Source organism: Ovis aries, chromosome 5 (genome assembly GCF_016772045.2).
Source record: "Ovis aries strain OAR_USU_Benz2616 breed Rambouillet chromosome 5, ARS-UI_Ramb_v3.0, whole genome shotgun sequence".
Classification (NCBI taxonomy): domain Eukaryota; kingdom Metazoa; phylum Chordata; class Mammalia; order Artiodactyla; family Bovidae; genus Ovis; species Ovis aries.
In genome coordinates, this window is record NC_056058.1 from 70,088,977 (window position 1) to 70,111,451 (window position 22,475).

The following is a 22,475-nucleotide window of genomic DNA, read 5'->3' on the forward strand; positions in this document are numbered from 1 at the left end:
GGAAGTACATATAAAGTACATCACATAGTGTTTAGCATAGAGTAAATCCAGTGAGTGTTGGCTGCCATGATTATTAATGTTACTACTGCAATTATTATTAATTCTAGAGGCAGTATGCAGCCCATGGGGGGCTTTTAACTGGGATGGTGATAGGGAGACACCTGTCAATTTTGAAAATATATTTGATGCTAGTTAGAATGAATCATTAGAGGGAAATATTGAAGCCAGAACAATCAAGAAATTACTTTAATAGTACAAGCACAAAGAAGTGACAGAGGTAATTAATATTCTAGCCCAGCGCTCCTTCCATTGGATCAGCCAATACACAACAGATTGGACTTTTGCATTTCATTATTCTAAATAGGAGCAAAAGTTCTCTTTTTAAGCATAATTGGGAAAAGAGAAACTGTATAAAATTTTGCAAGCATGTTTAATTTCAGTACATCATTGGTCAGATTTAGGGGAGAATGTTAGAAGCTGAAAGTTGCAAATTTTAGATTGTCAAACTTTCTGACATACCTATTACATTTTCAAGTTCTCTCTGTTTACATGGCAAATTAACTAGAGGTTCCCAGGAAATGAACTGCTAAGGAGGCACCAGTCTAGGCTAATAATAAAAAGCAAAACTGCTTACAAGTCACATAAACATCTTTGCGTATGTCTAGGATCTTCTAAGAGAGACACATAGCTGGATATGTGATATCTCCAGAGCTTACAAATGGTGGCTATTCACATTCAGGGAAACCCACATGTTAATATCTGGGTATGCTGGCAGTAAAATCAGCTGATGACAGGTAAGTAGACTAGTAGGTAAGTAGGAGGATTCACTTGCCAATACACGGCACTGGTCACAATATATGAACAAGCACTCTTCTTGTTAATATAGCACTAGTCTTTTTATGCCTGTATCCAATAAGTAATAAACACATCTTTCAATTTTCAGTCTTAGTGTGAGGTTTCATCTTTATTTTTGATGCAGATCAAAACTACAATAAGTCACCACCCCATACCAGTCAGAATGGCTATCATTAAAAAGTCTAAAAATGAAAAATGCTGGAAAGGGTATGGAGAAAAACGAACCTTCCTACACTGTTGTTGGGAATGCAAATTGGTGCACCCACTATGGAAAAAAATATGGAGGTTCCTTAAGAAAGCTAAAAATAGAGTTGCCCTAAGATTCAGCAAGCCCTTTCCTGGGCATATATCGAGGAACTGTAATTTGAAAAGATATATGCATCCTTATGTTCATAGCAGCGCTATTTAAAATAGCCAACACAGAGAAGCAACCTAAATATCCACCAGTAGATAAATGCATAAAGAATATATAGTACCTATATACAATGGAGTACTACTCAGCCATTAAAAAGAGTGAAATAACGCCATTAATAGAAATATGATGGACCCAGAAATTATTATACTAAGCCAAGTCAGACAGAGAAAGACAAATACCATGATATCACTTTTACGTAGAATTTAAAATAAGATGCAGATGGATTTATCTACAAAACAGAAACTGACTCAACAGACGTAGAGAACAGATATGGTTGCCAAGTAGGTAGGCAGGAGAGGCATGGATTGGAAGTCCGGGATTAGCAGATGTAAACTATTGAACAATACACAGAATGGGTAAACAAAATAGAGTTAAAGCAATGAACTTGGAATAACAACTTAAAATGAAACAGGCCTTAGGTTTTAAGTAATCCAATATTAGCATATCACAGATAAAGGAGACAAAGACTCAGGGAAGTTAAGTAGGGTCATGAGTCAAGGTTGCCACCAGGACTATCTTGTAACTTCCAATCAAATGTACTTTTGCCACTTCACCCTGTCTCAATGTGGTCACATGACCACTGTCTTCCTACCCAGCTGTTTTCTACCTATCTTCTTTAGCAAAAAAGAAAAATTTACTGGCTCACAGAACTGGAATGTCCTGAGACCCAAGGGCTCCATTGCATGTTTTAAGCAGGCTTTCTCCATGTGGTGGCCAGTTGGCCTTTGTAAACTCCAGACTCATACTGACTCAACCCAGAAGCCTCATTAGAAAGGCTTTCCTGACACATTTTATCTTGCCAAAGTCTCAGGAAAACCTCTGATTCGTTCATTCTGGATTGGGTACCCAACTCCACCAGCTCATACAGCAATACATTCTCTGTGCCAACGTCTTTTAAACCACACTGAATATATTATTCACAGAAAAGAGGATTATCTAATTAAAAAGAAGTCAGGGATTTTAAAAACAGGCGCAAGCAACAAATATATATTATAACATTATATTAACAGCTATATATTATAAACGTACTTCTAAAACAAAACCATATGGAAAGAAATATCTAAAAACAGAAGCTTACCAAACACAGGACGTCAACTATGGTAATGGTGTTGCTTTTCTTCTTTTAAATAATTTGTGTCAATTTCTGTAATGACAAAGATAAAGAAAAATCTCATTTCAGGAGATGAAGGACTGATTCACTATGGCTTACATCATAATAATTGCTTTTATACACACTCAACATACAATATTTTCTATTCTCTGCACAGGGTCTGGCATTCAGTGAATGCTCATTCTCATTCTTTGCACACATACAATAGAGAGCTTGATTTGTGCATCACCTTTCTATCCCCACACACTGACAGTGTCATTCACATCATGAAGTCTCAGTTAAAAGACACCATGGACTATACGCTGTTCCATATTTTTGATTTTCAATGTTTGAGCTTTTGAATGCCACAATTTCCAGAATGACTTGCCACTTGCTCTGGGATTTCACAGCACATATTCCCCATTCTCCTTATACTTCAGTGGAATTTCTATTATTCAGATTTTCTTTCTTAATTTCAATTGACATGAACTTTGGTTATTATGTCTGAGAATTTCACGAGTATAGCTCAAATTTTGTCATCTGGTAAAATTAGGTTTCTACAGTGTCACTCTGGAGAATAACCACAGACTTAAATGAAGCACAAATTGTTAATAAACTGTCACCTGTCTAATTTCATTGGAGATCAATGAGGCAGAGTATGATCATAGTTAGGAGACAGGACTGTTTAAACAGTTCTGGGTTCAAATCTTACCATCTTACTGGCTGCTGCTGCTGCTAAGTCGCTTCAGTCGTGTCCAACTCTGTGTGACCCCAGAGACGGCAGCCAACCAGGCTCCCCCGTCCCTGGGATTCTCGAGGCAAGAACACAGGAGTGGGTTGGCTGGTCTTAGTCAAATTAGTTTACACAATAAGACTTAATGACCTCATGTATAATGTGGGACAGCACCATTATCTAATTCATAGGTAATGCATGTAGAGGGTGTGGTACTCTTTGAACTCTAAATACAGCTTAACCATTGTTATGATAGCCATTGGAGAAGGCAAGGGCACCCCACTCCAGTACTCTTGCCTGGAGAATCCCATGGATGGAGGAGCCTGGTGGGCTGCAGTCCATGGGGTCGCTAAGGGTTGGACACGACTAAACGACTTCACTTTCACTTTTCACTTTCATGCATTGGAGAAGGAAATGGCAACCCACTCCAGTGTTCTTGCCTGGAGAATCCAAAGTAGCTTATTTATGGGCAATAAAATAAAGAGCAGAAATAGCATCTGCTGCAGTTTGCAAGCACAAAATAAAAATGCACATATTTGTTTGTGAACGCTGATTTTACAGATAGACAATTTTTATATTTTTCCCAAGAAGCCTTCCCACATTTCTTTGTTTTCATTTGTCCACCTCCTTTTGGATTCTTTATGATCACTTTTTAAAAAATAGTTTTGAGGTACAACTGACCTTGTACCTCAAATAAAAATTGTCTATATTTAAGACACACAAAATGATTTGATATACATATACAAGTGATAATCATAACCAAGCCAGTTAACATACCCATCACTTCACTTAATTACCTTTTTGTGTGTGTGTGGTGAAAACATTTAAGATCTACTCTCCTGGTGACTTTCAAGTAATTAATAATATATTATTAACTACAGTCACCATGCTGTAAGTTCAATCTTCAGAATTTCTTCACCTTATAAGTAGAAGTTTGTACCATTTGACCAACATCTCTCCATTTTGTCTGATTATTTTGATTGTTTGTTTAGCTTTTTTTTTTTTTTTTTAAGAATAAGACATTAAGACAGATTGCCAGCAGATACAGAATTCTCTGTGACTGCCGCTTGTCTCTAAAATCTATTCATTTCTTCCGTCTCTCCTGTTTGAGTCCAGGCTACATCTTCTCTTGCCTGCTCCCTGCTGTTCTCTCCGCTTCTGTGATCGCATCCTGTGGTGGTCACCGCTCCTGGTCACCAACAGTCATCTCCTGTGCATGCGTGCTAAGTTGCTTCAGTCATGTCTGACCCTTTGCAACCCTATGGACTGTAGCCTGCCAGGCTACGCTGTCCCTGGGGATTCTCCAGGCAAGAATACTAGAGCGGGGTGTCACGCCCGCCCTCCAGGGGATCTTCCTGGCCCAGGGATCAGACTCGTTATCTCTTGCGTTTCCTGCATTGGCAGGGGAGCTCTTTACAACCAGTGCCACCTGGGAAGCCCACCAGTACTGTACTTTTGGGCATTTATGAAGATCAGCCTTTCCCACGCCTTAAAGAAATGCGTGGCCATGACACTGATGTAACAGTGGAGGTGACCTGTGTGCTTCCAGCGGAAGCACTTAAGCTCACGTGTGTGGTTTCTCTTGTTCAGTCCTCGTTAACATGACCACCAACCTTCCGAAATGCAGAGCTGCTGTCAGTCGAGAGTTGTGGAGTGAGGATGACGTAGAACAGAGTGGCAAATGATACATGAACAAGGAATAAGGCTTGTTTCACAAACACAGTTTAAGTACCAATTACAGACTGCTTGGAACATAAACTGTGGCATAGTACTCTTTTCAACTGAAATTTAAGCAGCTTCTCTGTGGAAATTACAGTCTCTATATCATCACCCTGAGCTTAGTATAAGAAATCAGTAAATACTTGACAACGAACTGACCAGGGAAAGGAACTTCATTTCCTGCTCTTTGAAGTGAACTCTTTGAAGTGAAATTTGACTGTTTTACATTAAGTTAGAACTGGACTTACATACAGTTACTATAGATATATGGACTGGGACAAAAGCTCCTCTTAAAATCTTCTCAGTTCAGTTCAGTCGCTCAGTTGTGTCCGACTCTTTGCGACCCCATGAATCGCAGCACGCCAGGCCTCCCTGTCCATCACCAACTCCTGGAGTTCACTCAGATTCATGTCCATCGAGTCCGTGATGCCATCCAGCCATCTCATCCTCTGTTGTCCCCTTCGCCTCCTGCCCCCAATCCCTCCCAGCATCAGAGTCTTTTCCAATGAGTCAACTCTTCCCATGAGGTGGCCAAAGTACTGGAGTTTCAGCTTTAGCATCATTCCTTCCAAAGAAATCCCAGGGCTGATCTCCTTCAGATTGGACTGGTTGGATCTCCTTGCAGTCCAAGGGACTCTCAAGAGTCTTCTCCAACACCACAGTTCAAAAGCATCAATTCTTCAGCGCTCAGCCTTCTTCACAGTCCAAATCTCACATCCATACATGACTACTGGAAAAACCATAGCCTTGACTAGACGGACCTTAGTCGGCAAAGTAATGTCTCTGCTTTTGAATATACTGTCTAGGTTGGTCATAACTTTTCTTCCAAGGAGTAAGCATCTTTTAATTTCATGGCTGCAATCACCATCTGCAGTGATTTTGGAGCCCCCCAAAATAAAGTCTGACACTGTTTCCACTGTTTCCCCATCTATTTCCCATGAAGTGATGGCACCAGATGGCATGATCTTCGTTTCTGAATGTTGAGGTTGAAGCCAACTTTTTCACTCTCCTCTTTCACTTTCATCCAGAGGCTTTTTAGTTCCTCTTCACTTTCTGCCATAAGGGTGGTGTCATCTGCATATCTGAAGTTATTGATATTTCTCCCAGCAGTCTTGATTCCAGCTTGTGTTTCTTCCAGTCCAGCGTTTCTCATGATGTACTCTGCATAGAAGTTAAATAAGCAGGGTGACAATATACAGCCTTGACATACTCCTTTTCCTATTTGGAGCCAGTCTGTTGTTCCATGTCCAGTTCTAACTGTTGCTTCCTGACCTGCATACAGATTTCTCAAGAGGCAGATCAGGTGGCCTGGTATTCCCATCTCTTTCAGAATTGTGGATCACAGTTTATTGTGATCCACACAGTCAAAGGCTTTGGCATAGTCAATAAAGCAGAAATAGATGTTTTTCTGAAACTCTCTTGCTTTTTCCATGATCCAGTGGATGTTGGCAATTTGATCTCTGGTTCCTCTGCCTTTTCTAAAACCAGCTTGAATATCAGGGAGTTCACGGTTCACGTATTGCTGAAGTCTGGCTTGGAGAATTTTGAGCATTAGTTTACTAGCATGTGAGATGAGTGCAATTTTGTGGTAGTTTGAGCATTCCTTGGCATTGCCTTTCTTTGGGATTGGAATGAAAAGTGACCTTTTCCAGTCCTGTGGCCACTGCTGAGTTTTCCAAACTTGCTGGCATGTTGAGTGCAGCACTTTCACAGCATCATCTTTCAGGATTTGAAACAGCTCAACTGGAATTTCATCATCTCCACTAGCTTTGTTCATAGTGATGCTTTCTAAGGCCCATTTGACTTCACATTCCAGGATGTCTGGCTCTAGATGAGTGATCACACCATCGTGATTATCCGGGTTGTGAAGATCTTTTTGTACAGTTCTTCTGTGTATTCTTGACATTTCTTCTTAATATCTTCTGCTTCTGTTAGGTCCCTACCATTTCTGTCCTTTATCAAGCCCATCTTTGCATGAAATGTTCCCTTGGTATCTCTGATTTTCTTGAAGAGATCTCTAGCTTTCCCATTCTGTTCTTTTCCTCTATTTCTTTGCATTGATCACTGAAGAAGGCTTTCTTATCTCTCCTTGCTCTTCTTTGGAACTCTGCATTCAAATGGGAATATCTTTCCTTTTCGCTTCTCTTCCTTTCACAGCTATTTGTAAGGCCTTCTCAGACAGCCATTGTGCTTTTTTGCATTTCTTTTCCATGGGGATGGTCTTGATCCCTGTCTCCTGTACAATGTCATGAACCTCACTCCATAGTTCATCAGACACTCTATCTATCAGATCTAGGCCCTTAAATCTATTTCTCACTTCCACTGTATAATCATAAGGGATTAGATTTAGGTCATACCTGAATGGTCTAGCGGTTTTCCCTACTTTCTTCAATTTGAGTCTGAATTTGGTAATAAGGAGTTCATGATCTGAGCCACAGTCAGCTCCTGGTCTTGTTTTTGTTACTGTATAGAGCTTCTCCATCTTTGGCTGCAAAGAGCATAATCAGTCTGATTTCGGTGTTGACCATCTGGTGATGTCCATGTGTAGAGTCTTCTCTTGTGTTGTTGGAAGAGGGTGTTTGCTATGACCAGTGCATTTTCTTGGCAAAACTCTATTAGTCTTTGCCCTGCTTCATTCCGCATTCCAAGGTCAAATTTACCTGTTACTCCAGGTGTTTCTTGACTTCCTACTTTTGCATTCCAGTCCCCTATAATGAAAAGGACATCTTTCTTGGGTGTTAGGTCTAAAAGGTCTTGTAGGTCTTCATAGAACTGTTCAACTTCAGTTTCTTCAGTATCACTGGTTGGGGCATAGGCTTGGATTACCGTGATATTGAATGGTTTGCCTTGGAGAGGAACAGAGATCATTCTGTAGTTTTTGAGATTGCATCCAAGTACTGCATTTTGGACTCTTCTGTTGATTATGATGGCTACTCCATTTCTTCTGAGGGATTCCTGCCCACAGTAGTAGGTATAATGGTCATCTGAGCTAAATTCACCCATTCCAGTTCATTTTAGTTTGTTGATTCCTAGAATGTCGACGTTCACTCTTGCCATCTCCTGTTTGACCACTTCCAATTTGTCTTGATTCATGGACCTGACATTCCAGGTTCCTATGCAATACTGCTCTTTACAGCATCGGGCCTTGCTTCTATCACCAGTCACATCCACAGCTGAGTATTTTGCTTTGGCTCCATCCCTTCATTCTTTCTGGAGTTATTTCTCCACTGATCTCCAGTAGCATATTGGGCACCTACTGACCTGAGGAGTTCCTCTTTCAGTATCCTATCATTTTGCCTTTTCATACTGTTCATGGGGTTTTCAAGACAAGAATACTGAAGTGGTTTGCCATTTCCCTTTTGTATAGATGTGTCTAAGGTCCATAAATCTCATATTATTATTCACTTGCTCACAGGGGCCGAAATAAATCTATGTCTTATTTCTATTACCTTTTAATATTCTTCTATTATCAAAGATATGGAAGGAGAAAGGTAATGGAGGATGGACTTTCTGATAATTTACCTGTCATCTTTAGCTTTATGGTTTGGCTAAAGGCTGGAATGTTCAAACGACGATTATAAACAGTGGTATATAAAGTGTCTCCTGGGACTTTGGTCCAGGAGCAGTTTACATTTTTAGTAGTTTCAAGCATTCAATTTGATATTTCCTTGTTGCATCTCCTTAATAGGATGGCAGAGGCAGAAGTATCAGATGTAAGGGTATCTCAAATTGTGCCTTAATAGGAAGAAAAACCCAGGCACCAAATGTTTGCTAAGGACACTTTTTATACAAATAGCCTTGGGAAAGACTTTCAAAACCTTGTTCAACAGAGCCAGAATTATTCTCCTTTCTACTACTCCTTAATAGTCAGCAGTCCCCATATCTTGATGTCCCTTCGCTGCCTCTTCCGTTTGTTGTCTCTTTCACTTTGTTATATTGTGAGTCTTGTTTCTGATTTCCAGGATCTGCCTTGACCTCTGGTGCCTGTGCAGGGTACAAATCCCATCTCTACAATCACATCAGTAACATCATATAGAAACTCCTCAACTGTATGTCAATAAATGGCTCTCTCCACAATTCTCTACTGCAACTAAGTTCGAATCAGGGCAGAGAGTATAGGATGAGAGGCCCATGTCTGATTTGCCATCAACTTCAGCAGTGACTAATATTCCACTACCCTTGGTATCTTTTACTGCTCCAAGAAAGTCTGTGGGAATGATCCATTCAGATAAGCTTCATAAGATCAAAGCTCTATTACTATATATATTCTCACTTTTTTCACATTCTAATGTTTCTGAAATTGTGGTGCCTCTTACACTTGATATGCACCTTTAATGAGATATTTAATCTCCAAATGCTATCATTAAATTTATAAAGAAATATATAATTGATTGCATCTTAAACGTCAAGGTTAAAATGACTACTCATATTTTATTGTTCAGTTGCTAAGTCATCTCCTACTCTTTACGACCCCATGGACTGTGGCACACCAGGCTTCCCAGTCCTTCATTAGCTCCTGGAGTTGCTCAAACTCATATGCATTGAGTCAGTGATGCGATCCAACCATCTCATCCTCTGTCACCTCCTTCTCCACCTGCTCTCTATCTTTCCCAGCATTGGGGTCTTTTCCAATGAGTTGACTCTTTGCATCAGGGGCCAATGTATTGGAGCTCACAAATCAGATATAATCCTGTGACAAACAGATTCAAGGGATTAGATCTGACTTGTGAACATCTCATACTAGAGGTTCTCAAGTACACTTTATGGCTTTGGTTTTTTATTTCACTGAATGCATGCCATTTAACAGAGCTAAAGGGTGATAAATTTAAGAACTATGAAAGGCAACCAAATCCTGAGCATCACAGGCTAGAAGAGTGTTGAGCCTGGTTTGCACAGATGTGTCTGGCCTGCCCTCTAAGTTTCTGTACAAAACCAACAACAACCATTCCTTATCAGGAGAAGCAGTCAGAACATCATCACATCTGGGGTCGAATAGCAGCTAATTTTACACAGAAAGAGTGCCTATTTGACTTTTTTCTCAAGTTCTTTTGGCATTCCAATCAATGTAAACATGTTGACTAGATGGTTATTTTCTCAGGGAAAACTGTTTCATCTGATCCCATTTACTCTTTTTCTCATACTTAAATTTACAAGTAAACATTCCAGAGTTCACAATGAGGCTTTACTTCATTTCCCTATCTGCATTCAACATTTTACTTGTTGAAACCACTGCTATGAAGTTTATAATTTTCTTTAGACCAAAACATGTACACCAAAACCCCACCAAAACACTGCATCTTTTCCAATAACCCCATTTTAAGGCGTATAAGCATATGATAACAATTCATATCCCAATATGAAAACAAACCATCTAAAATCTGCTGTTTTACTTATACGTGTCTCTCTAATCTGAATGCCAGAGATTGAATTATCATGCTTATAAAGAAATCTTTTTCTCCTCAACAAATCAACTACATGATACTGCCCTAAACTTTGGGAAAGCAAATGACTTTTTCTAAGACCCACAGATTAGTAAGGACTAGCTAGCTTTTATTGGGATTTAATCTTTACACATGGATTTAAATTTCCAGAAATGCTTGGTGAGGAGAATCCTAGAATTCACACCACAATACCTATACAGATTGAGAGAATCAAGATTTGGGGCCCTGATTAGTTTATGAAGCCAGGGATATATTATTACCCACCCAATCTACAATTATTCAATTGCATTAATTAAGCAGGGAAGCCAAGTGATTCCTGTTAAGAGTTATATATGTATTAACCACTAGGAGTCAGTGAGATTATGAATGTTCACTGAAAATGATTCACACAGACCGACCTGGTTCTAATTTCACTTCTGCCACCTTTCCCTGGTTGTTTGACCTTGTAAAACTACTTAATCTCTTAGCCTTAAGTTTCTTCTGAAAAATCAGCAAAATAATAGCTACTTTACATGATTATAAATTCCCCCCTTGTCTCTCTATATATATATCTATCCAATGTGTGTGTATATATATATTTGGCATAATGAGTAATCAATGGCAATTTCATTATCCCTGTACTGTACCCAACCCAACTGTAAACTCAAATACTCTAATAGCTCTCGTTTCTCCTATCAATATGAGAACCAGACAACGAAATTCATCTCCTAGGATGCCATCATTTATCAGTTCACCCTCACTTTCTATTTGTTTAAGAGAAGTTGAGAGAGTAGGATTAACTATAAAAATCATACAAACGTCTAATTTCAAGGAAATAGTGCCTGTGGGACAGAAAATAGTTGTATAATTGCCTCTTTTTTTCAGTTGAGAAAAGTCTGAACAAGCCTACTCACAAAACCTTCCATTTAAAATTTTTCCTAGCACCTCCTTCATAAAAACCTCCTGCAAATAACTGGTATAGAACTGGGAAGCAACATCAAGGGAAAGCAAAAACTGCTACAAATGCAGTAAACCACAGTATACTAGAATGGGAAAAGCAACTTAAAAAGGATTAGTGAGAGGAAGATATTAAAGAGACAAACCTTTTACTTGTCCCTGAAATTATATAAAATTGTCATTAACTCATCAGTAAAAATAACTATACCCAAATCAATAGCAACTTCTTTAATATAAAGACCATATTTTCTTCAAATTGCCAGAAGACTCTTCCAAGTGCACATTTGTGCATGTGGTATATCAAATAATAGGGGGCAAGGTTTGTTATTTCAGCAAGGAACAGTAGTTTCTAGAAAGTAAAGTGATGCTGTTTCCAAGCCTTCACTCCTACAATGAGAGTGGAAAAAGAGAGAGTTTTGAATTTGCTAAGGCTGCTATAACAAAGTACCGCAAGTGGGTGGCTTAAACAATAGAACTTTAGAGTCTCACAGTTCTGGAGGCTAAAAGCCCAGATCAGGCTGTTAGCAGGGTTGGTCCTTTCTGAGGGCTGTGAGGAAAGAATCTGGTTCATGCCCCTTTCATAGCTTCAGTGTTTTGCTGCAAACCGGGATGTGCCTGGGCCTATAGACCCGTCACCTAGATCTCTGCCCCCATGTTCACATGGCATTCTCCTTCTGTGCATGTCTCTACACGCATATCTCAGCTTTGTATAACAGCATGTTTTATCAGCTTGGGAGCTCACCTACTTCAGAACGACCTCATCAAAGCTTCATTACATCTGCAAGACTATTCCCAAACGAGGTCACTTCCTGAGGTACTGGGCGTTAGGACCTCACACATGAATTTGGGGGAGACACAATTAAACCTAGCAAGACAGAAGAGAAAGTACTGCTTCTGAAATGGTAGAGCAAATCATCCAACCTGTCAAAGTAGACAAAACCTAACTAGATACTCTTTAAAAAAGGTGTCATTGCTGGTATACGTGTTGAATGTCACTGGCACTTTTTGCAGTTTTCTTATCTACCATGTAGATGATTCTGCTTACTGATATTCATCTTTGCAACCCATGGACTGTAGCCCATCAGGCTCCTCTGTTCATGAAATTCTCCAGGTAAGAATACTGGAGTGGGTAGCCATTCCCTTCACCAGGAGATCTTCCTGAACCAAGGACTGAATCCAGATCTCTTGCATTGCAAGCATATTCTTCACCTACTGAGCCACCAGGGAAGCCCAGTGATATGAAAGAAGGCGTATGAGTACTTCAGAGTATGAGAGAAAGAAATACCTGATTTCATAAGACTTTCAAATTTACTAATAGTTCCTTTTTCTTTCTAGAATATTGTTTATAAGCAGCCTTATATTATTAAATAAGTGTAATTCACTGTTGCTGAACCTAAGCAAGTCTTCCAAAACCCTAACTTCATCAGAATTATTAATTCCTCCCAGAGATACACATGCTTTATTTTGGGGCCAACTATATTGCAACAATTCTTTGTTGATAACAAAGGGTGTAGGGGTGGGTAGCTTGAGGTTCTACTTTTATGGGACTTGATGTTTTACTTTTTAAAAAAAAGTCAACCTAATATGAACACGAACCAAGAGCTTTCATAGCTTCCAGGTACCAAAAAATCTCTCCCACACAAATTTCAGCTTCAGTTAATTGACCAATGTTTTCCATGGTTGGGGGAGGATACTCAAAAGGGTTTTGAGCAAAGTGAGGATGCTTCTTGAAAGTGGTAATGTGACATTGATGTTCACATTGAGATTATTCTTTTTTAGCTTCATTTTGTATTGAATAATCAAAAGAATTGGCTATCAATCTGGTGCTAGTGTGATTTTAATTATTAATACATCCTAATCTCCCTCGTAATGCAGAGGAAGATACCATAGTTCTGAGTTTTAGTTTTGTTTATTTAGAATGTGATGCTATTTTTAATTATGTTTATCTTAACATTATTATCTAACTATGGTATTTGATATAAATATTCCCTTAAAATTTTTTAAGAAGTATTTTAAAAATAAATTTAAAAGTCAACTTTTTAGAAAGAAACTATGAAATAAGTAACAGTTATGAAGCCAGACAAACATTTGAAAGATAGCATGGAAATAACTAAAATATGGGAACTAATGATTCTTTCTTTTACCTGAAGGCATTTGCATAGATGAACAAAACATTCCACTGGATGCTCAATAAATGCATTCAGTTGCAGGAAAAAGGTGTCCTCCACACCCAGTTGGCATGTTTTGGTTGGGCAGAAAGCAAAAACATGGAAATCCAACAGATCTCTTTCTTGCTGGAATAGAGCAAGGACTAAATTCCAACCACCTTAGGAGCTGGTGGCAAGCCCTCTTTCTTCCTTTCTATTTTCATCCCAGCTTACCTGGTTTGCATTATGCTTGATGCCAAAAGCCACCTCTGTTCCTTTTGGGAATAGGCAGAGTATATCAAAAGGGAGGTGATTAATCAGTATTTGTTGAATAAATGAATACATAAGTGAATGAATAAATTAACAGAGAAAACAGAGAGACTAAGAGGGAGAATTTGCAAAGCTCTGATTGTTCTTAGCTCTCCTGTTTTAATAAAGAGAGTTGATTCAAGGAGTACACTGTGATTCTAACAAGGAAGATAGCACTATGCATGGCCCAGATGGGAAACATGGGGTCTGAATAGGCAGGAAATTAGAGAAAACACTCCTTAGCAGTTGTTTGTCTTCTCTCTAGATGCATTGGAGGACTGCCTGATAATCCCAGATGGATCCAGAAATGACTTTTCAGGCAATCAGAGGAGACTGAAGCTGATGGTCACCTTCGCTGTATCTCGGATTAAACGTATCGATCCTAATTTACAGGAATCATGAAAATAAAACCCTGGTTGTTGGTGGAAAGGAAAATGATAAAAGTCCATCTGAGAGGGAATCCAGCCTGAGTTAATGAGAGAGAGAAAACATGCCATGTCTTCGTTCTCTGCTCAGGAAGTCCATCAGTGTGACACTGAAAGCTCTTCTGGGGGAACATGAGAAACTCCCTGGTGTCTATGTGGAAGTTGTTTTCATCCTAGTTGATGGGAAGATTCATAGGCCATTGGAGAAAAACATCTGTTGCAGAGCAAAGAGAAATATGAGTGAATTAAACCTATTGTTCTTGGCTCTAGTTTTCAACACATCTTCTTTCGTAATATGGGGCTTCTCTGGTAGCTCAGACAGTAAAGAATGTGCCTGCAATGTGGGAGACCAGGGTTTGATCCCTGGGTTGGGAAGATCCCCTGGAGAAGGGCATGACAATCCACTTCAGTATTCTTGCCTGGAGAATGATACGGACGGAGGAGCCTGGTGGACTACAGTCGATGAGGTTGAAAGAATCAGACATGACTGAGTGACTAACATTTTCACTTCACTTTCCTTTGTAATATAGAACTTTACATATATGTTCCCTCTCTCCTAAACTGGACTCTGCCCAAAGGTAGGATCTGTTTCCTGATTCACTTTTGTTATCCCATGGTACCCATTATTTAAGACACAATAGATGCTCAGTAACCCAGACAGCATATTAAAAAGCAGATACATTTCTTTGCTAACAAAGGTCAAGCTACGGTTTTTCCAGTAGTCATGTATGGATGTGAGAGCTGGACTATAAAGAAAGCTGAGTGCAGAAGAATTGATGCTTTTGAACTGTGGTGTTGATGAAGACTCTTGAGAGTCCCTTTGTCTGCAAGGAGATCCAACCAGTCTATCCTAAAGGAAATATTCATTGGAAGGACTGATGCTGAAGCTGAAGCTCTAATACTTTGTCCACCTGATGAGAAGAACTGACTCACTGGGAAAGACCCTGATGCTGGGAAAGATTGAAGGCAGGAGAAGGGGATGACAGAGGATGAGATGTTTGGATGGCATCACTAACTCGATGGACTTGAATCTGAGCAAGCTCGGGGAATTGGTGATGAACAGGGAAGCCTGGCATGCTGCCGTCCATGGGGTTGCAAAGAGTTGGACACGACTGAGCAACTGAAATGAGGAATGAAAATGGACATTTGAAAATTGCTATGGCTGCTGTTTAAATTATTCTCCATGAATATTTGAGTGCTTACAATGAACCAGACAACTTTTTCACTGGGGGAAATTTTACAACAGCCTCATTTGTAAAGACATTTTTGCCATGAACATTAGTAACATTTATACAACTGAGATCATGAGAAACAAAGAGAGAGGGAGATATGGTAAAGAGGTGTGGGTGCACAGAGAAAGAAGAATCAGTTTGGGGATTGCTGAGGGTGGAGATCCGGGAAGGAGCATTTGTTGAAAGCTTTGAAGGATGAAATTTAACAGGTGTAGGTAACACTGGAGAAGGATGTCCCAAGGGAAGATTACACCCCAGACAAAATCTTGAGATGGGATAGAACAGTTTTTGGGGGGAGGGGTGATGGGTCGTTTAGAGGGGCGATAATAATGTTTACAATGTAGGGATGTGTATGTTTGTGTGTGTGTGTGTGTGTGTGTGTGTGTGCAAGTGTTAGAGAGAGAGAAGAGAGAGAAAGAAGTGGGGAGAAAGGACAAAGAGAGAACAAGAATCAAGGAGTTAAGGCCATCTGGGCACAGATTTCACAGAGCCTTAGAAACTCGCTGAAGCCATTTGGAGTTAACTAAATAATGCAGGTCATGGAGCAGGAACGTGAAAAATCTCAGCTGCTCTTTAGGATCTGGACACAACAATTAGCTCATCTGACCAACAAATTTAGGCGAGAGTTAGTAACGCCCCCTCCTCCAGGGTCATTCTTTTCCTCCCTGATATCATAGGTGCATATCCAAAAGGAGACTCCAGAAGACTAAGGCAGACTCAAGGAATGGCTCCCTGCTGGAATTTCATCCCAGTAACTAAGGACAGCACAAGAGGGAAACAGTGTGGTCATCCTTCTATAGCACAAGCCACATTTGTCTCAATTTGAGAGGCTAATTGCTTTTTGTAAAGCTTCCCTTGAACATATGCCCTTAAAGGGAGTGATTTAAGTGTTTATTTTTACTTTTCAGCAGGAAATGTATTCCTGTGCAATCAAATACCTAGAATTGATGAGAAAGCTATATTTCAGAAAGGAATGTCAGCTGATAAGATAGAATGAGTGACAAGATTAGAAAACATGTCTGTAAGCTCTCATGTAATTGATTCAGGCAAGAATTTTCAACTGGTGTTAAACCTATTTGGTGAATGGAAATACGTTGTAGAAATGTAATGAACAAAACAAAAGCAAGATTTCATAGCTCCTCTGATCTAAACTCAGCATTGGCCCCTTTCACTCTAAAACCCAGCTTCTTACAGAGGCCACCAAGGACTCACATCACCTGCCTCCAATCCTTTTCTGAATTCAACCTGTGATCCCCTTGTTCCTATAACTTCAGCCACATCGCCTCCTTACTATTTTTTGAATGGATGTATCAGTCATGCATCCTTTTAACGATCTTTGCTCACTATCCTATGTCTGGATTTCTCTTCTCCCAAATATGTGCATGGCTAAGTCTTTCCTGATACAAGTCCCTATTAAGAATCAACTTCTTGGGTTTCCCTGGTGGCTCAGTGGTAAGAATCTGCCTGCTGATGCAGGAGAGACATGGGTTTGATCCCTAATCTGGGAAGACCCCACATGCTGCAGAGCCTGTGTGCCACAACTATTGAGCCTGTCTTGAGCCACAATACTGAAGCCTCAAGCCCTAGAGCCTGTTCTCTGAGCATCAGCAGAAGCCACTGCAATGAGAAGCCTGCTCACTCCAACCAGAGAGCAGCCCATGCTGCAATGAAGTCCCAGCACAGCCATAAATAAATAAATAAAATTATACAAGAAAGGGAGTCAACTTCTCAACACCCTGTTTACAAATACATCCCACCCCATTGCCACGCTTGAACTCTCCCAGCCTCTGTCACGCCACTCTCTGCTTCTCCCTCCTAGGCATCTACTAACTGCTAACCTATGGTACAATTTACCTGGGTTAGGAGACAGAGATGTTTGTCCTGTGTTCTCTGCAAAACTCCTAGGCATTTAGGATAGTACCTGGAATGCAGCAGTTGCTCAAATATTTGTTTAATGTATTGAATAAAAGCCTGTGGGCAAAGGACCCTTTGGTGAGTCACCCTTGATGAGTGGTACCACACTGCTCATACATACAGTAGGAGCAGAGACCACAGGTGGGGACTGCCCTCTATGTACAGAAAGGGGCAACCCTTGCTCATGGGCATTTCACTACCATAAATATGTGAGAGGTGGCACTAATTAGAGGTTATGGTAAACATATTAATGCTGAGAAATTAATGAGCTTGGAGAACAGAAAATCAGTGCTTTTGACAAAGGAATCTGTTAGAGAAACAAACACAGCAGAGGCAAGGGAGAGGGCAATACCAGTTTCTAGAATTGGGTTTCTCTGCTTCAAAGATCCAGAAGTTTTTTCTCAGATAACCTTCATTAAGAAGCCAACAGAAATCTCCAACACCCAGGCAGCTTCTTTGAATTTTCCTCATTTTGTGAGCCATTCTAGAAACCAGCCCAGGATCTGCATGCTGGGGAAATAATCTTTCATCTGACAATGGGAATAAGGCAATCTGCTTCTTCAATCTGGGGGACTGTTCTTGCAGGAGGCCAGGGTGTTAAGTATAATCACCTGTCAGGGATCAGGAAGCAGAGGGGAGGGGTCAGAAGTACGCAATTCAATCAACCAGGCTGTGAAGTCATTTCATTTCCTCTTCTATAATCAGCTTTGTTTTCCCTTGTTCCTAAGATTATGATCTTTTATGTTTTTTTTTTTTTTTCATTCCAGCAGCTCCTAACTCATGAAGTCATGGAATTAGTGCCAGGGGTTTGAAAATTCATGAGAACTAAACATTATCATTGGTGGCTCAGAGGTTGAAGCGTTTGCCTGCAAGGCGGGAGACCTGGGTTCAATCCCTGGGTCAGGAAGATCCCCTGGAGAAGGAAATGGCAACCCACTCCAGTATTCTTGCCTGGAAAATCCCATGGACGGAGGAGCCTGGTAGGTTACAGTCCACGGGGTCGCAAAGAGTCGGACATGACTGAGCGACTTCACTCACTCACACGTTATCATTAGAGTGAATAAATATCAGATTTTTATATATATGTATATGTACATATACATGTACATATGTGTACACACACATATATATATATACACATAAATACACATCATTTCGAGATATGGGTGTTCCTGGAAACAATGAGATATGAATCCTATTAAAAGTGTTGCTGAATTCATTGAGTGGTTTGATTTAATACTCCTAACACAGTAACCATTTGTCACAATGGCTCAAATAAATCAGTTGCTATTAGCACATTAGATAAAATCAAATCATCTAGGTCAAGTTCATTATTTACTTCCCTAACAGGATAGAGAACCAGAGAGATGGAGAGACATTTAGGTCTCGTGGCGAGATAAGAGCACTGCAGCAGAATCCTGGTCCCTGGACACCAGCATAATGCTCTTAGCAAGTGCACTAACCTGTCAGCTGACTCCAGACTTTCAACATTCCTCACTGAAGGAACCTTCCCCTACCCTTTGACCTCTGACCATTTAATCTCTTGCTAGGGTGGTCAGAAGGGCTTCCATAGTGGCTCAGTGGCAAAGAACCTGCCTGCCAATACAGGAGATGTGGGTTTAATCTCTGGGTCAGGAAAATCTCCTGGAGAAGGAAACGGCAACTCACTCCCGTACTCTTGCCTGGAAAATCCCATGGACAGACAGAGAAGTCTGGCAGACTACAGTCCCATGGGTCGCAAAAGAGTTGGACACAACTTAGCGACTCAGCAACAACAGGGTCGTCAGCATCAAGGGGCCAGAGTGCTCAGCTGATAAGAGAATCTTACTCCTGAAGCTAAGACCGCCTTTCAGTACATGACCTATTTGTCTTTCTAAAAGCCATCAGCCTCTGCACAGCCTAGGAAACAGGTTGAAATGTGCCCTTGCAGCAAAAAGTTACAGATGAGTTTCAACAGAAGATGACATTTCTCTTTGCCCTATTCATTTACCTTGATAAGCTAGTCTTCCAAGTTTTAAAAACTTGGGAAAATTATTAAACCTCTGAGTCAATTTTCTCATTTGTAAAATAGGAATGATACTTGTTTCATGGAGGCAAATGAGAACTATAGGTCAAAAGCTTGGAGTTGTGCCCAGCAGACAGCATGCATCATTTGTTATTTTTATCCAAGCTAAGGTACCATAGTAGAGAGAGAATTTCATTATTATAATTATTTAAAATATCATTTTTATAGTGATTCCTAGTTATTTGTTTTAATCAGAAGGTTGATATTTTCTTCATTTATGAGTTCTTTAGTGAGAAGCCATAATGTTTAAACAGTTAAATGTGCTCCTGGGCTTCCCTGGTGACTCAGACAGTAAAGGATTTGCCTGTATGATGGGAAACCTGGGTTCAATCCCTGGGTTGGGAAGATCTCCTGGGTAAGGAAATGGCTAAACACACTGGTATTCTCGCCTGGGAAATCCCATGGACAGGAACCTGGCAGGCTACAGTCCATGGAGTTGCGAAAGAATCAGATACGACTGACTGAGTGACTAACACTTTCACTTTCCTCTGAGAACTTCCTATGACTTTTCACTGTGTTTAGAATAAAATCCAAACTTCTTCCAAGACCTTCTGACCTGGTCCTTACCTTTCCCTCTAGCTGTATTCTCTGACATCTCTCCATTTTTCTCAAGCTCAAACCTAGCAGGCCTCAAGCCTGGCTCTAGCCTTGTAGGGTAGTTGTGCCCCTGAGGCTCCAGCTTCTTTCCTGCTTTAGGTCCTTAGCATCTGCTGACGACGCAGCCTTCAAATTTATCTCCCAGGCTTCCCCAAGCTTTAGGGTAAGAAAGAAACTGCTATCAACTCCCTTAACTCCCTTTCATTCCTTATACGTGATGCTAAAGATAGAAACAAAATCACAAATTTTTTTGTCACTGCATGCTTTCCATTTTCCTTTAATATTTGTTTACCTAGAGGTGGTCAGTGCACCCCGCTAAGCTGTGAGCTTCATGAGTCAAGGAGCCTGGTCAGTTTTGCCCTTCACACACAAAGCACTGAGACAGAGAAGCCTCTCTTTTGTTGAATGAATGGAACCATAATTTCTCCTCCACCCTGGTGCCAAAATCATCTCTGGTGAGCCTTATTTCCAATTCCATAAAGAGAGCAAGAGTGATCGTAAGGGTCAATTTTAAAAATCATTCCCAATTGCAGTGACATATAGAGAGAGATGTGTCTGCCTTCACGGAAGCAGCTTTGACATGGGGGCAGGGTCGGGGGCGGGGGTGTGGGAATGACATCAGAGTGTTTAGAGGGATACTGAGAAAAATACTGTGAGCTCCCACTCCCAAGCAAACAAAACCACAAGGATCTGATAACATCAAATTGTCTATAATTACTGGAAATAAGGTGGAAAAACAGTATAGTCATGTAGAAGGCTTTTAGGGGCAAGGGTAGTGGGAAGAAGTACAAAGGGGCACAAAAAAACTGCGGTGATACATGTGTTCATCCAGGTGACTGTGGTGATGGTTTCACAGGTTAATCCATGTGCCATAACCTGCATCTAATGTTTCAAATATGTGCAGTTTACTGTATGGCAATTATACCTCAGTAAGGCTACTCATGGGAAATAGATGGGGAAACAGTGGAAACAGTGTCAGACTTTATTTTTGCGGGCTCCAAAATCACTGCAGATGGTGACTGCAGCCATGAAATTAAAAGACGCTTATTCCTTGGAAGGAAAGTTATGACCAATCTAGACGGCGTATTGAAAAGCAGAGACATTACTTTGCCAACAAAGGTCCATCTAGTCAAGGCTATGGTTTTTCCAGTGGTCATGTATGGATGCGAGAGTTGGACTGTGAAGAAAGCTGAGCACCGAAGAATTGATGCTTTTGAACTGTGGTGTTGGAGAAGACTCTTGAGAGTCCCTTGGCCTGCAAGGAGATCCAACCAGTCCATCCTAAAGGAGATCAGTCCTGGGTGTTCATTGGAAAGACTGATGCTGAAGCTAAACTCCAATACTTTGGCCATCTCATGTGAAGAGTTGACTCATTAGAAAAGACCCTGATGCTGGGAGGGACTGGGGGCAGGAAGAGAACGGGACAACAGAGGATGAGATGGCTGGATGGCATCACTGACTCGGACATGAGTTTGGGTGAACTCCGGGAGTTGGTGATGGACAGGGAGGCCTGGGGGGCTGTGATTCATGGGGTCGCAGAGTCGGACATGACTGAGTGATGGCACTAAACTGAAGGCTACTCAAAACATTAACAAGATTAGAGAAAAAATAACAATAATCTCCACAACAAAACAGCATCATGAATTTTCTCAGGCTGATTAGTTTCAGAGTCTACATTTCTGAAGATACAGCTAATGCATCCCATTTGTTCTGGGAATATGGGGATGGGATACTGGTGGGGTCCCTTTTGCAGATGCAAGAGAGACAGAACAGCCCTTGTGGCGCAGTGGTTGCTGTCCAGGCCTCATCTCTATCTTCAAAGAGGCACCTTGGGGGAGTAAAATCAGGACCGTCATGTGTACCAGCATTCAGAGGGAACCTTCCAGCCCAGACAAGAAGCAAGCTGGGCCATTACTGTGCCTTGTTTTTGCCTAAAGCAGTGAGGAGTTCAGACAACAGACCAGCAGCTCCTGTAGAAAACCCATCATTTCCCACACAGACATCGACCTCTCCTCTCTCAGGGCTGCCCTCCATCTCCCAGCTCACCTTCGACTGCTGAACCCTTCCTGTTTATGGACAAGGCATCTCTCCCCACCACGCCTTTTTTCTTTCCTCCTTTTTACTCTGCTCATGTTTCCTTTCTCTTCTTGTTCTATCCCCTCTTAAATGTAAAAATAAATTAACATTGGTTGAACACTATGCAGCCAACTTCTCCACTTACATTATTCTATTTTATCCTTTAAACCACCCCAGGGAACAACTGCCATCAACCATTCCTCTTTCATAGAAGAGGAAAATGATACTATAACAGGTTCAGGAACTCATGGACTGAATGAGCCTGTGTCCTGGATTGGCTTTTTGAGGAATTTGCTACATAATCTTAAAGAAATAAATCCACAACTCTCTGTTTCAGAGTCCTTGATGACACCCTCGCTAGCAAACACACTAATGTGAGGGACTGTGGCAAATGTATGGGTGAGAACAAGTGGCTCAAAGTGGGATAAAGAATAGTAGAAGAGAACCTAGTTTTGAAGTCTGCTCTGGGAGAAAGGAATGGAGCTCATGATGGAGGAAAAAGAAATAACAGGATAAGAACA

At 40.7% G+C, this 22,475-nt stretch overlaps 1 protein-coding gene across 2 annotated transcripts in view; it reads right to left on the reverse strand.

Moving 5' to 3' along the window:
• The window catches only part of ATP10B (ATPase phospholipid transporting 10B (putative)), a 386,386-nt gene that overhangs the window by 327,357 nt on the left and 36,554 nt on the right, over window positions 1–22,475 (reverse strand). For both annotated transcript variants that reach the window (XM_060416606.1, XM_027970475.3), the window contains exon 2: window positions 2,349–2,414. The gene's annotated coding sequence lies outside the window, so the exon portion shown is untranslated. The remainder of the gene's footprint in view (window positions 1–2,348; window positions 2,415–22,475) is intronic.